The 15,514-nt window shown below is 35.5% G+C and overlaps 1 long non-coding RNA gene across 1 annotated transcript; it reads right to left on the reverse strand.

The window, feature by feature from the left end:
* Window positions 1-1,385: 1,385 nt before the first annotated feature.
* Window positions 1,386-8,959, reverse strand: LOC132616020 (uncharacterized). The gene is made up of 3 exons (XR_009572937.1): window positions 8,781-8,959; window positions 8,368-8,383; window positions 1,386-1,693 (listed from the first exon to the last, which is right to left on the reverse strand). It is a non-coding gene; the product is annotated as an uncharacterized LOC132616020 (long non-coding RNA).
* Between the last annotated feature and the right edge of the window lie 6,555 nt (window positions 8,960-15,514).

The following is a 15,514-nucleotide window of genomic DNA, read 5'->3' on the forward strand; positions in this document are numbered from 1 at the left end:
GTAATATGCTAGTAACTTCAATGAACAGCCATGGAGCATTATACAAGTATATACACTTAAACAAACGTTATAGAGAAACTTGATGTCACAAAATGGCACTTGACCAATCAAATACAACTTCTTTTGAAGGAGCAAAGGCAAGAAGCACCAGCAGTTGTAAACAGAGGCAAAAGGGAAGGAAACAAGCAATTTCCAAGGGCAAATACAATAAACCAAAATACTTGCAGGCTCAAACAGTCCAACCAGATGACAGCAACCTCAAAAATACTTGTATAATTTGACGTCAAAAATTTGACGAGACCAATGTACATAGGTATTTTCTGCTCGTACTCTGTCAAATTATAGTAAAGTTTAAGATATCGTCCCACAAATATTGGAACCACCTAGGCTACAGATATGTATTATTTTTTTGTTACTATTTGAGAGGACCAAATTGATGAAAAGGGAGTTGCTCAAAAGTCTTGAAAATTATAATACTAAAATAAGAAATATTTTTTGGATTTTTCTAATAAAAGATAGAGGTTGGAATATTTTGAATCGGCAAGATAAAATTATTGTAATAAAATCAAAAGTTTATTATTTATTTCTCTGTTTAAAGAATGATTGCTTATTTCTAATACAATTACTCCACATTAAGACAATATGTTAATAGCACCATTCTCGCTTATACTATTAATTTATTGACAAGTAATTAGTGACATTAAATAATAATTAATTAATAACACCTCTTTCGATTAGTGTAGTTAACTAATTAAAGTAATGGCTTCAAACAAGAATTATCTTAGTTGAGTGCACCAAGTGAACAAAAGCCTCTTTCGATTAGCTTTTGCTAAATTAATGAATTTATTTGAGTCCATCCCTCCGTGAGAATTAGGACTGAAAGAAATAAGACAAAGATCTCTTAAATCAATAAACTTATCTGAGTCAATCCCTCCGTGAGAATTAGGACTGAAAGAAATAAGATAAATATCATTTTAATCAATAAACTTATTTGATTTAATCCCTCCGCGAGAATTAGGACTAAAAGAAATAAGATAAAGATCATTAAATCAATAAACTTGTTTAAATTGTTCTCTTCTCCCGAATAAGAAATAAATTAACAAGATAAGGATTTTTGTAAAGAGATATAATAAATCCAATAATAGATATAATTAATATCAAATACTTTGGTGTATAAAGAGAAAATCCCAACATAAGAAGATAATAAAATAAAGATGTTTATTATAATAGCTTCATCAAGCTTCATCTAGTATCCCAACCAAGGAAACTTACTCGATTATGGAGTATACAAACTAAATAGAAATAAAGACTAAGAGAATATTTTTTTTACTACAAGAAAGAGCCAAGAGAGACACCAAGACTAGTTCTTGTGTCCTCTACACTATTGGATGTAAATAAGATGAAAGATTGGTTTCTTTTCTTCTACAAACACGTGCCTATTTATAGGACAATTCCTACAAGACTTTGGTGAGAAATTGCAAGATAATATCAATATAATATCTGCTTGATGAGAATTTTACATGGCAATATATCATGCAATCTTGGTGAGAAATTGACATGATACTTTGTCATGAATCTTGGTGACAATTTGTCATAACTTTATATCTCTTGACTTTGTGTAGTCTTGGTGAAGTTTTAATTTATGCATACATCCTCCTTCCTGGACTTTTATTTCTTGTTTCTTCTCTTTTTCCTGCAATATTTGTTAGAAAAGTGCGAGAATTTGAAATAAATTATTCATATTTTTATTTTAAAATATTATACTTTTATATTGAAATTACATGAATACTTTATATCCATCAAGAGGTGCACATAATCAAATGCAGGCAACAATGCTAAGCAAAATGAAATGCCTTGGAGGTTATGTGATCACACACAAGCAAAGCATACAAAGTGTTTCAACCAGTAGGAGGAGCAGGAAGGGAGAGAAGCACTTAAAAAAAAGTCAAGGGAACAAGAGTGTCCTGCAAAAAACCACAAAGAAAATAGTAACACAGAGTGGTGTGGGTATACAACCCATGACCCTAGGGGTAAAGGAAGACAAAGGCAAGGATATAAAGGAAAGCTGACAGGCAGGAAAAAAAAACAAATGTAGGTCCTGGGGGAAGAGTCTGGGGCCATGAATCACACACACAGATGCAGTAGCCAAGGCAAGGTCAAAGCATGATTGCAAAGTGAGGTTTCACTCCACAGAGGCAAAAATAGGAGAGTGTTAATGGCAATGTCACATAGGTATAGGGTAAGTAGGACACAAAGATGGGGACTTCAAATGACTCACAACCGTTTGGTTCTAATTCTATGCCATGGGAGGGGTCAAGACCAGATATCATCAAAGAAGCAACACACACTGTCATAGACAAGTGCGGATTCAAACAATATTTCAGACCAATTTCAAACAAACAAGGCTCAAGAACCTACAGACCCTTTCAAACCAAATGATTTTAAGACAGAAGAAAAAAAGCAAAGTAATGATCATATATCACTCAGACTGGGCAAACATATGCAGTAGTTGATTTGGTTCTAGGTACATCTTTCCTTCCCTTTTAGACATGATTAGACTATTCTCCCATACTTGAAGCCTTTGTGTGTCCCAGGATCATGAGGGGAAGGTCCAAGAAAAATGGAAGTAAGAGTTTCAGGCCCGTGAAAAGGAAACAGGATGGGGTGGGGTCATCACCTCCCCATCTCCTTTTCCTGAGTCTCCTTTCAACAAAAAGGGATCCTGGCCCCATTGGTCACTACCTCCAGTTCATGCCTAGGATCACCTTTTCCTCTCCTAAAACCCTTTCCCCATTCCTAATGTCCTCACCCTAATCATCTAGTAACAACACCAGAGGCTTTAGACAGATTTACAAACATCCAATCCTGTCATATCTTCCTACTAGCAGACTCAGTGGTCCAGGTCTAAAGGCTCTTGGTGGTCAAAGTTAGTTGTAAATGTTTGGAACAAACCTCTCATAAATACACCTCAAGCAGTGGCAAACTAACTGGTTTAGGCTTCAGGGACCTTTTTGTTACACCTCGGAAATTTCCCCGTGAACGCACAGTGAAAAGTTGCAGATTTGCATTTCGGCCCAGTGGTCATAAAACAAAATACGGCCCGTAAAGTGATTTACGGACCGTAAAGTGCCATCGTCTTCCCACTATCAAAATTTCAACTTTCTATCAAATGCTTCAAATGGTTAAAAACGACTTGGAATACGGACCGTAAACCAGAATACGGCCCGTAAACTGAGTCGTAAATTGCCATGACTCCAGCAAACCTTTCTGTTTCTGATATGCTTAAATACGGTCACGAAGAACGGACCGTAAACCAGAATATGACCCGTAAACTGGGTTTACGGCCACTGTACACTCCGACCACTGTTCATTAAAAATCAGATTTTTTTTTTGTGATTAATATAAGGGACCCTTCTCATTCATTTCATTTCATTTCCCATCTACACAACTCAAGAGAACTCTAGAACATTCCAAACATTTCATCAACAAGAATCAAAGAGAAATTAATGATCAACTACATGAAATTCATGAAATCAAGGGTGTAAAACTCATCAAAGTTCATCTACATCAAGAAATTGCAAAGGAAGTGAAGTAGGGTTTTTGGTATAAAAGAGTATTGCCACTTAAGGCTCGTTCCTACCACCTCTAAGGTAAGTTTTATGACTTCCTCATGATGATTGAAGTATTTATACGTTAAAACATTTGGATTATGGAAGAGTGTAGTAAATGGGTCATAAAATGTGAATAGTGTCATAGTTGGATGATAGTTGGATTGAATCATGAATATTGGTGTGTGGTGAGTATAAATATGTTATAAGCGATGTTTAAACCATGAAATAAGTATTACGTATGAGAAGATGTGATGACGAGATAAAACCCATAAATGTAGAGAAATTAGATAAATGGTGGAATGTAGTAAATGTAGATAAATGATGATTGTTGATTGCAATATTGTGAGTGTTGTTGTGAATGTTTGGGAGTTGAAATAGAACATGGGAAAAACAGTAGAAACAAAGGAAGTGCTGCCCAATTCTCTCTAGAAATAGTAGTGCATTCTTATGGTTAGTTAACTAATAATAGTGCGAATTCCCACTTGAAGGTAGAGACGTGATATCGAAGGAGAACAAGCGGACGATAGCTTAGTTGAATGTCAAAGGTATGTGAGGCTAGTCCCTTCTTTCTAATGGCATGAATCCTATAGCGTAACTTCTTTCTTATCCATGAGCCTATGTCTATAATTTGCTACACAAGGTAATGAGTTAGAATATAGAAAGTCTAATGGTGTTATTTATCGCTTACACTCACCTTACGTGCTAATCCCTTCAAGGTGAGGCAGAATGTTCGTGATTGTTCCATAATGCAATCGGGGGATCACGACCTTACGTCACCCCGATAAAGTATGGTTGATCTTGAGCCCTATGTATGTATTATGATAATTTAAGTATATTATGATGAGCATATGATGATATTACTATTACACCGCGCCTATTTGGCCGGGCAGTCACCGCTAAGGCGGGCAGCTATACGATACACCATGGCCAAATGGCATGGGCAGACACCACTAGTGGGCGGCATGAGATGTTACCCCGGACGCGGGAGGCCTGGACGCAGGCTCATGTTATGATTATCACACCGACCCGATACGGACGGGCAGTTTATACATGATGCATATATGATATGATATGATGATGAGCATGAGTAAGACAACATGACTTGTTTTCTTATACTTGGCAGTTAGGTTCTGATGTTCCATATGAGTACCTTCTTTACATTATTGTCTCATTTCATTGTTTATGCCTCTCATACTCAGTACAATGTTCGTACTGACGTCCATTTTATTTGGACGCTGTGTTCATGCCCACAGGTAGACAGGGAGGAGAGCTCGATCCAGATCCGTAGTAGCTGTCAGCTGATTGGAAGCCCTCCATTGTCCCGGAGGTGCTTATGATTATTATTTTGTGTATATATAGCCATGTATATGTATTTTGAGCACGACGGGGTCTTGTCTCGTCCCTATGTTCAGTACTCCAGTAGAGGCTCGTAGATACGCAGTGCGGGTTAGATGGTCTCACAAGATCGCTGCTATATACATATATACATTATTTTGATAGCCTACGGGCACATGTATATGGAAGTATTTTATATTTTCATATGAAATATGATTTTCCCACGCTATGAGTATAAAGATGATAAAAATGGCATAAAATGAGTAAGATGAGCGACAGAACTAGCGGTGCTCGGTGGTTAGCCCCGGGTACCCGTCGCGGCCCCTAGCTGGGTCGTGACACTTTTACATCAAATCCAAATGCAAATACTGGGAACAAAGCCCCCCTTTTGTAACATGAATCACACAATGACAGGTTGGTTAAATCCTAAGACTATGTCTAAGTTATATGAATAAGCCTTGGCTATAAAGGTAGGGTATGAAGCACTGGAAACAAGAATTTCATAGGCACACAATAGGTGGGAACAAACTAATCTTCCCTGACATCTTTAAATTGAAACAAAACCATGGGAGAGACTCTGTTTTTGATCACATCATAATTCTAAAAAAAGAAGCACACCTTTTGTTTACTAGAATCAAACCACACAAGGAAGACAATCAACAGGTTTTCACACTACCAGTTTGCCTTATTACCACTTTCCTCAAAAGAAACTCACTTCTCAATGTCAAGGAAAACACTACAGTGTCCAGGAGCAGATCTCCTAAGGCAAGCTTGGGAAACATTTGCAAATACCAGGGATCTTGTCATCCTTCTTTCTTTTGTCTTTTGTCATTTGTCTTACCTATTACTGTAACTAGGTGGCAAGTTTTTTAAAGAAGTTTTCCTACACCTAGACCTTACCCATGGATCACACATACAGTCAAGTTTATTTTAGAAATTTTCAAATCAACATTCTTCAGGTGGTACAATAAAGAAAAACCTAGACAAGTGAATGTAATACAGACAGGTAAAATTCAGTCATGACTAGTTTGTAATGCATGTGCCTTTAGAAAGGGATATGCAGAGGTCCTTTGTCATATATGTGGCCTAGAGGTGAGGCAAAGGTATGCTAGGTGAAAAGGGTGAGTAATCACCCAAATCAATTTATAGCACATCTTCAAGAAAGAGAACAAACAGGTCTTGGGATTTTTAATCCTAGACAGCCTAGTTTCTATGTTTTGAAAAAAAAAGAAAGGAAAGTATACAAATTGCAACACCAAGTGTACATGGAGGCCACAAGACAGTTTGAAAAGGATTTTTGAAGACACAAGGAGTCAAGTAAGAAAGAAACTTCCTAGTTTAAAAATGTAAATCCATATAACACAAGAGAAGTTTCAGAATGATAACAAGCAAGGTATGAGAAGGCACAGGTCAAAGCGCATAGTTGCATTTCCAGAAAATGTAAGGACTAGTACTCCATTTTCTGAGGCCAAATGGGTTCCAAGTCTAAAATGCACACACAAACACATCCATGGGACTTCATCAAATTCCAAGCAAAATAAATCAACAAGAGACCTCAGCTTAATTGGCTAGTTGTTCACAACAGTAAAGTCAAACAAGTTTAAAGAAAGAACAAAAGACTTTCATGACACAAAACCAGCTCGAACCAAATCACAAGCTGCAGGACTTACAGGTTTTTAGAGAAAGGGAAAAATCAATGGTCTATGTTAAGCCTAGGACACTGAAGACTTTTTTTTTATTATTAAAATTTTATAGGAAATGAGGGTTTGAAGAAAAACAGTTTTGTAACATGTAGGTTCAATGAACACATACATCACAAGAGAGTCTATAAACCACACATAAGTTCAAAGAAACAAATTCTTTTGGAAATTCAGTGGCAAAGCAAGTATCTAGGACTGGTTCTTATAATTTTCAAACTTGATCAAAACTTTTGACTCAAAACATGATCATGTTATAAGTAAAGACTAAAAATGGAAGGACACAAAGGAGAGAACAAAAATAGATAGTGAAACAGCCATGACACAAACTGTCAATTCTCTTAATTCCTAGTGTTTCATTAGCTAGATGATCACCCAAAAGGAAACCAGGCAAAGTGGAATAAGACCTCACTTAATTCTAAGTTACTTACAGATTTTCAATATACTATGTGATTGTACCAAATGAGAGACTTTATCAAATTCAGACAAACTAGGGGGGAGGGGGGATACAAGCAAGACATTATTAAAGCAGTAGCCCAGACCACACACATAACTTGAATATTTTAAGAAAAATATACCTGCCTTAAGCGATCATAACATATATGAGCAAAGATCTTCCCCTTTTAAGGTCAACTACCACTTTACACTACTGGTCTGGATAGATGAAAAGACTAAGTACCAAACTTGTACTAACTTTGTTAAAACTCCTCAACACTTAGTAAAAAAAAAGATTCAAAAATAGTTTGACACTTCACCCCTTGTCCAAGAGGGTAGTTCAATCAAATAAGTAAAAACAAGTACCAAATAGAAGTACACCTAACCAATTCAAATTGCAGGCTCACATTAAGTAAATTCTCAAAATCCACTCAATATAAACAAACAGGTTCAAGAGGGAGGGACCACAACCTCATCAGGAACAAACAAACTCAAAGGAAAAGGAAACAAATAAGTGTTAAATACAGTTTGACAAAAAGAAAAGGGACAACCTCTGTATCAGACAAAGAACCAATCTCAACTAGCAAAATCAACTTCACATAGATCAAGTTATACTAAACTGAATAAGAAGCTTAGTATCATCATAAGTGACTAATCAAGTTGACTAAGCTTGAAAAACATGAATTCAGAGCAGGCTAATCAACAAAGAATCAGTCCCTAGGGATTAATTAATATACAAAATAGACTGTAACAACAACTACTCCAGTCATTAACCATTAAATTTAAAGACAAAAAGTAAAAACTTAGTGAATACCTCAAGTTAAAACATGAACCTATCTCAAATCTAAACCCCAGTCAAGTAAGAACAAACAAGACCAAACAAATATCAATAACAAACCTCCATTAAGTTGTTGTCTTGAACCTAACACAAGTCCTATGTGAACTAATTCAAAAAAAGCAAATATATTTAAACTGGTTCATTTCTTTATCAAAATCCATTTATCTATAAAGGGAAATAAGAGCAGATCCAGGGAGCATAATAGTCTAGATTCAAACAAGTTCTGCTAATGCCTATGTCAAACTAGATTAAACTGCAAGAACACCAAATAGAAATCAATCAAAAATATTACCAAATAATTAAACACTAACATTTAAACATAAATAACCACAATATAATCATAGTTAACTAACCAAAAACCACAAAACTCTTGGACATAACTAAAGCAAGTATTAAAAAGACTAAAGTAAAAAAAAAAAAAAAAAAAAAGGACAACAAGAATGAGTATTACCTTTTGTTGGCACAACCTATACCAAAATCGAACTTGGATGTTACCTCCTCCAAACTCAAGCCCAGAAATGCCAAAAATAACAAAGAACACAAATTTTAGAAACTAGGTTTTCGAGCAAATCGAAGAAACCTTAAAACTTTTTGAGAAAAATCTAACATTTAGGGACTAATATTTCAAATCCCTAATAATTTCCTTAATATTCCGACTTCTTCTACTCGTGAATGGGGGTTTCTATAAATAGAAATCCTAAAAATGCTCTTGAAACTACAACCAGTCGATGCGAGACTTGCAAGTTTTATGCAAGTCTCACTCACAAACTTAAATTAACGGCTGAGATCTGAAGCAAAAATGAAATCAAAGGTCCAAAACACTTCAATCCTAACAAATACATATAACATAAGGGGTGGGTATACCTTTAAGTCTTGTTTGGCTGTTTTTTGGTGAGAGAAGGATGAAGCTTTTAATGCTTCGTCCTCTCCTCCGCGTTATCCGCTTCCAGACCGATGGGACGTGACCAAGAAGGCGCGGGTAGGTGGTGGCGTAGAGTGAGGCGGCGCTAGGGTTACCCCCACCCGCCTCCCTCTTCCTTCCTTTGCACACAGACCCCTAGGGCAAAATGAAATAGATGGGGAGGAGTATAAGAATCCCCCCTTTCTTTAAACCGCTTAACGGACCGGGTCTGGTCTTTTTTTGTACTAGGCCTGGTCTCTTGTCCATTTTTAAAAGGGGCCCAGTTGATATATATATATATATATATATATATATATATATATATATCAACTGGGCCCCATTTAAAATAGACTAATACATAAATAAATAAAATGAAAAACTAATTATTAGTCCATTAGGACTTAAATAATTTAAGAATAAGACTCATAAATAAATAAAATGAAAAACTAATTATTAGTCCATTAGGACTTAAATAATTTAAGAATAAGACTCATAAATAAATAAAATGAAAAACTAATTATTAGTCCATTAGGACTTAAATAATTTAAGAATACGACTCATAAATAAAATTAAAAATCATTTTGCAGATACCGATTTTTTTTTTGAGTTAGTTTACCGGATAAAAGAAAATTAATCGATTACACAAACACACACAGAATCAGGATTTAAAGGGTAGAATGGTCATTTTTTTTAATTACTCAAAGTGCCTTGGACAATAAAACTGGAGTAAAACTACTCATTAATCTAATTTTCCTTGATTTAATTAACTAAACAAATAATTATCCAAAAAGGGTTTTCTTCCCCCTTGATTAATTACAATAAAATATTCTTCAAAATTCAATTTCCACAAAAATTTAAAATACATCAGATGTTTCTTTATCAACTCGAAAGGGTGAAATATTATACCAAATAATTTCATAAAAATTACCTAGACCCCTTTGGGGTGCACAACTGATTTTATTTATTGTCCAAGGACTCCGAGCACTTAAAATAGATTTCGGGAGGTCAAAAATTAAGTGTCAACATTGGACACTTCGTGACATTGTCAAAGTTATGGATTGGATTCAATGGAAAATTTAATCATTCTCTTCTTCTTCGTCAAGTTACAAAGAATGAGAAGAAGCACGAGATATGGTTCATAGTGGAGGGAGTGTCCTGTTGTTTTGGGTTGACAGAGTTACCACTGGTCACGGGTTTAAATTGTGGAGCTTTTCCTAGTGAGGAAACGAGGAAGGTTATTTTCTCAAGAGGTTTGGATTTTTATAAAAAAATAAAAAAGCTTACCGGATCCACGGGGTTGACCACTGCTGCGCTATTGAAATTGGTTCAATCAAATGGTAAATTGAGCAAATTAGAGAAGTTTAAGACTGTAATGGTTGTATTTATCCATACCGTCTTGTTGGCTCACGATACTTCGAAAAAAGTTGATTACCATTGCGAATAGTATTAATTTCTTTCAGAAATTTCAATGGGGCAAGGAATCCTTCGATCTGACCTTTCAATATTTGAAGAAGGTGAACATTCTGAAGATGTATATACTATCTTGTGAACAAAGTCAACCACCATAGTATGCTCTTTATGGCTACCCCTGGGCCTTCGTTGTAAGTATCTTATTACGAACCAATATGGGGATTATATTATTATAGATTAGTGGTGATATTATTACTGCTTGTTCTACTTATTTGTTTATTCCTTTTTACTACAGGCACCGGCATACGAAGCTCTGTCATTTGCTGAAAAAACTGCTACTCCATCTAAACAACGTCCTTTGCCGATGCAAAGGAGTTTGAGATGGCAAATGCAGGAGAAGCCCAAAGTTGTTGATCATTTCAAAAAGGCAATTGATAGTTGTGTTGTAATGATACAAAACAATTAATGCATTAGAACATATGTTAGTGAATAATGTATATTTTTATTTAATATGTTGTTGTTTTTGTTTAGTTGAGGTGGTGAGACTTTTTCTACACCCTCATGATGCGGAGAAGAGGAAGGACTACATTAAAAATCTTGTTGATTATGACGATGAAGTACTAGACTCGAATATTGATGCCCTAAAGAGGGAGATTGCAGATACTCATCTGTCACGACCCGTCTAGAGGGCCGCAATGAGTACGAAAAATGTACTGAGTATGTAAAGCATGATCAATATCGACATAGAAGCATAAATAGCAGCATAAGAAATAGCATAGGGTGAGAGATAGCAATATTGTCGTCATAGGCACTTACTTGCCTTTCTTAGGAACTTTCCATTTGCCAATACGCATTTGTGTACATACCTCATTGCCCGTATTCATAATAGTACCCATACCATAGCTGTGCTCGTATTCGTATACATGCCCTTAAACACATTCATATACATAGTCATATCATATTCGTGTTCATATCATATACATAATCATATCATATATATAGCGCTCACATAGCATACCCGACCTCGAAGGTTCGGTGTTTCACGTACCCGACCATAGCTAGGGTCGGTGATCATACATACCCGGCCAACCAAGGCTCGGTGTTATACATACCTGGCCCTACCAAGGCTCAGTGTCATTCATACCCAACTGCAGTGGTGTGTGCGCGTTACGTAATATACATACATATACATCTATACATATACTACCCAGCCATATAAGCTCGGTGTTTCATAGTAGCCATACATGGGCATACATACATATAGCTCGTACGCATCTTACTGTTATCATTTCTATCATCATCGTCATCGTTATCACCATCGCTATTACCATTCTAGTCGCCATCAATATCATTATCACTATTTTCATCATTCATCACACTTATCCTTATAGGCTTACTCGTTATACGAGGAACTTGGTACACTCGTAGCATATCAAGAGTCGTGAGCTTAATAGCTCGGAAGGTTGGATAATTTATGAGACATCATAGACTTATGGAATATTTAGATGTTTGGCCCAAGAACCATGCCTTATGAAAGAAGGGTTAGTCTTACATACCTTTCCGTCGCACTATTTACACTTGCGCGTTCTTCTTCAACGATCGCGTTTCTACCTTCATTAAAGTCATACTATCGTTAGAATCGATAGCTAGCATATGGGACTAAAGCTAGAGAAAATCGGACAGCATATCCCTTGTTTATACGACATTCCTTCCATAACGTATTTCAACTACCAAACGTCAACAATACATTCACCATATCACAATAATAGCCCTTAGTCACCTACATTATCCATATTCTCAACTCACTTACAATTTTCCATATTCAAGATCATAACACATGATTTCGTCCATTCACATACAATGTCTAATTCATGATCTTAACGTCACTTATATCGTATTTACATCATAATACATCAAGACCCATAGCTCAATTCATACTATTTCTCAAAATGACACTATTCCATATTCATGACTCATTTTTCTATACTCTTCTACAATCCAAGTATTTCAACTCTTAACTACCTTAGACAACATATAAATATCATGAATCTTACCTTAGATGTTGTAGGAACAAGCTTTAGTTGATAACACTCCACTTTGAGCAAAACCCTAGTTTATCTCCATTTGGATTTCTTGACCTTGGATGATCTTTGATGGTTTTCTTACACTTGATTCACTTGATTTGTGTTGTTGATCACTAAATATCCTTGAAATCTTATGGAATGTGTGTAGAGAGATGTTTTTAGAGAGAAGGGATGAAATGTGGAAATGAAATAATAAACTTGGATCCCTTATTTAATAACTTAAATCTGATCCGGAATAAACAGTACAGTGGTCGTAAACGGAGTTTACGGTCCGTGTTCCAATTTACGGACCGTATTTTGTGACCGTATTTAAGCATATCAAAATCCAGAAAGTCAGGCTGAAGACATAGGGATTTACGGTCTCAGTTTACGGGCCGTAAACCACTTTACGGTCCGTATTCCAAGTTGTTTTTAGCCATTTGATCATTTGGCAGAAAGTTGAAGTTTTGGAAGCCAAAATACAACATGGCAGTTTACGGACCGTATACCACTTTACGGTACGTATTCATTTTACGACCAACTGGCCAGAATGCAAACCTGAAACTTTTCACATTTCCAAAACCTATAATTAGTCATTGTGGGGCATAACCTACCTTCCATTGCAATTACCTCTGAAACCTTACTTAGGGTCGTCAAACGTCGTTCCCTTCTCATTAAAACATCATATACTCGTATTCTTCGTTAGTCTATTCACTGTACGTTCACAGGGGGAATTCCCGAGGTGTAACATCATCAATTTCGCGTGAAGGCAGAACTTGCATCTATATCTGGGCACCAACATGATGATCATGATAACGACCAAGTTCAAGATTGAGATCTTGGAGGACTGGGTAAATAGAGGTGCAACCATTGTGGTCGTGGGTCGGGTGTTATTACAAATAGATTGACATCAATTGAGGAAGAACTAGTTAGCATTCACAAATTGCTTGAGGGAAAACCAAGAAGGCATTCTAAGTGTGTTTCTCCTTCAGTTAGGTCCAGTACGAAGAGGATCAGGGAGGCATTACAATTTGCGAATGCCAACTTCTGTGACATGCAAGTTAGTTAGTAGTAATTTTTATGGTCTATTATTACTAACCTTTGTTAATTTTGACCCAGTGAATGCTCTTGCTAGTTCTCCTTTGAGTGATCCTGCCCATGTCAGCAATGTTGATGGCTCTTCTAGTTCTTTACTTGATCATGCTGATGATCCCAATTGCAAGTCTCTTCTTTGTTCTCCTTTGAGTGATCCTGCTGATGTCCCCAATGCTGATGGCGCTTCTCATCATTTGAGTAATACTGCCTATGTCCCCAATGTTAATGACACTTTTAGTTCTTTGAGTGATCCTGTTCATGTCCCCAATGCTAATGGCACTTCTAGTCCTATGCCTGATCATGCTGATTCATTGGGTCTTCTTGCTGATTCTGTAGTTCGTGGTGATGTTGTTGTTGCTAGTGAAGATAGATCACCTGATAGAAGAATAGCTGATGTCTTAGAAACACTAAATGGCGAGACTGGCGTTGGACAAAATGGCTATGAGACAGCCAGCGAAAATCAAGTTTGAACAATTACTTTGGAACAATTATTTAGGTTTATTTTTTGAACAATTATTTGAGCTAGTTTTTTGTATAAGTGCAAATATTGGATTTCAAATTTTTACGTTAAATATCACAATTTTCGATGGTCACCATTAACTGGTTATTATCATGGTTAGACAAATTTTCATTTAAATATTATTAACGCACCAGTTATAATAACGTATGCTCTGTGTAGGGGTCTATGGTTAAAAAAAATTTCATTTAAATATTATTAATGCACCAGCTATAATAACGTATGCTCTGTGTTGTGGTCTATGGTTAAACAAATTTTCATTTAAATTATTAACGCACCAGTTATAATAATGTATGCTTTGGGTAGTGGTCTATGGTTAAACAAATTTTCATGTAAATATAATTAACGCACTAGTTATAATAACGTATGTTTTGGGTAGTAAGTCTAGTGATTGGCTTTATCAGTTCGGTTTGTTTATACTTTAAATATAATTATTTTTTTGTAAATGTAATTAACGCACCAGTTATAATAATGTATGCTTTGGGTAATATCAGTTTGGTTTGTTTATACTTTAAATATCAAACATTTCCTATAAATATAATTAACGCATCAGTTATAATAACGTATGCTTTGGGTAGTAAGTCTAGTGGTTTGTTTTATCAGTTTTCTTTGTTTATTCTTTATATATAAAAATTTCCTGTAAATATAATTAACGCACCAGTTATAATAACGTATACTTTGGGTAGTAAGTCTAGTGGTTTGTTTTATCAGTTTGCTTTGTTTATACTTTAAATATCAAAATTTTCCTATAAATAATGTTAATGCACCAGTTATAATAACGTATGCTCTGGATAGTACGTCTAGTGGTTTGTTTTATCAGTTTGCTTTGTTTATACTTTAACTATCAAAATTTTCCTGTAAATAATATTAACGCACCAGTTATAGTAACGTATGCTCTGGGTAGTAAGTCTAGTGGTTTGTTTTATCAGTTTGCTTTGTTTATACTTTAAATATCAAAATTTTCCTGTAAATAATGTTAACGCACTAGTTATAATAACGTATGCTTTGTGTAGTGGTCTATGGTTAAGAAAATTTTAATTTAAATATTATTAACGCACCAGTTATAATAACGTATGCTCTGTGTAGTGGTCTATGGTTAAACAAATTTTCCTATTTTGTTTGTTTATACTTCAAACGATAAAAATTAAAAGTTTCCTGTAAATTTGTCTAACGATAACATATGCAAACCAGATAATTCAACAGGAACAAAACATAAAATCACCAATATATATATATATATATATATATATATATATATATATATATATATATATATATATATATATATATATATGTACACATAACAAAAACAATAAATACATAAAAATACTTAAACATAAGGAGGGGAGTTTGGGGGGATTATGAAATCATCCATCTCTATCCTCGCCAAAAGACATATGACTCTCAGCATGCGAGCAATGCGCCTGATGTTCATCTCTTGGCGCTGAGCATCCTCGTTGACGCGTTGAGTAAGCCGATTCAGATCGGCACTGAAGTTTATACAGTCAGGACAGAGGAGGTTTCTCCTTGGCCGCATTTTGGATGAAGATTAAGAAAAGATGAAAATATTTTTATAAAGATTGCAAGTGAGAAGAGGAAGAAGTGTGGGTGT

This window comes from Lycium barbarum, chromosome 10 (assembly GCF_019175385.1).
Source record: "Lycium barbarum isolate Lr01 chromosome 10, ASM1917538v2, whole genome shotgun sequence".
Lineage (NCBI taxonomy): Eukaryota > Viridiplantae > Streptophyta > Magnoliopsida > Solanales > Solanaceae > Lycium > Lycium barbarum.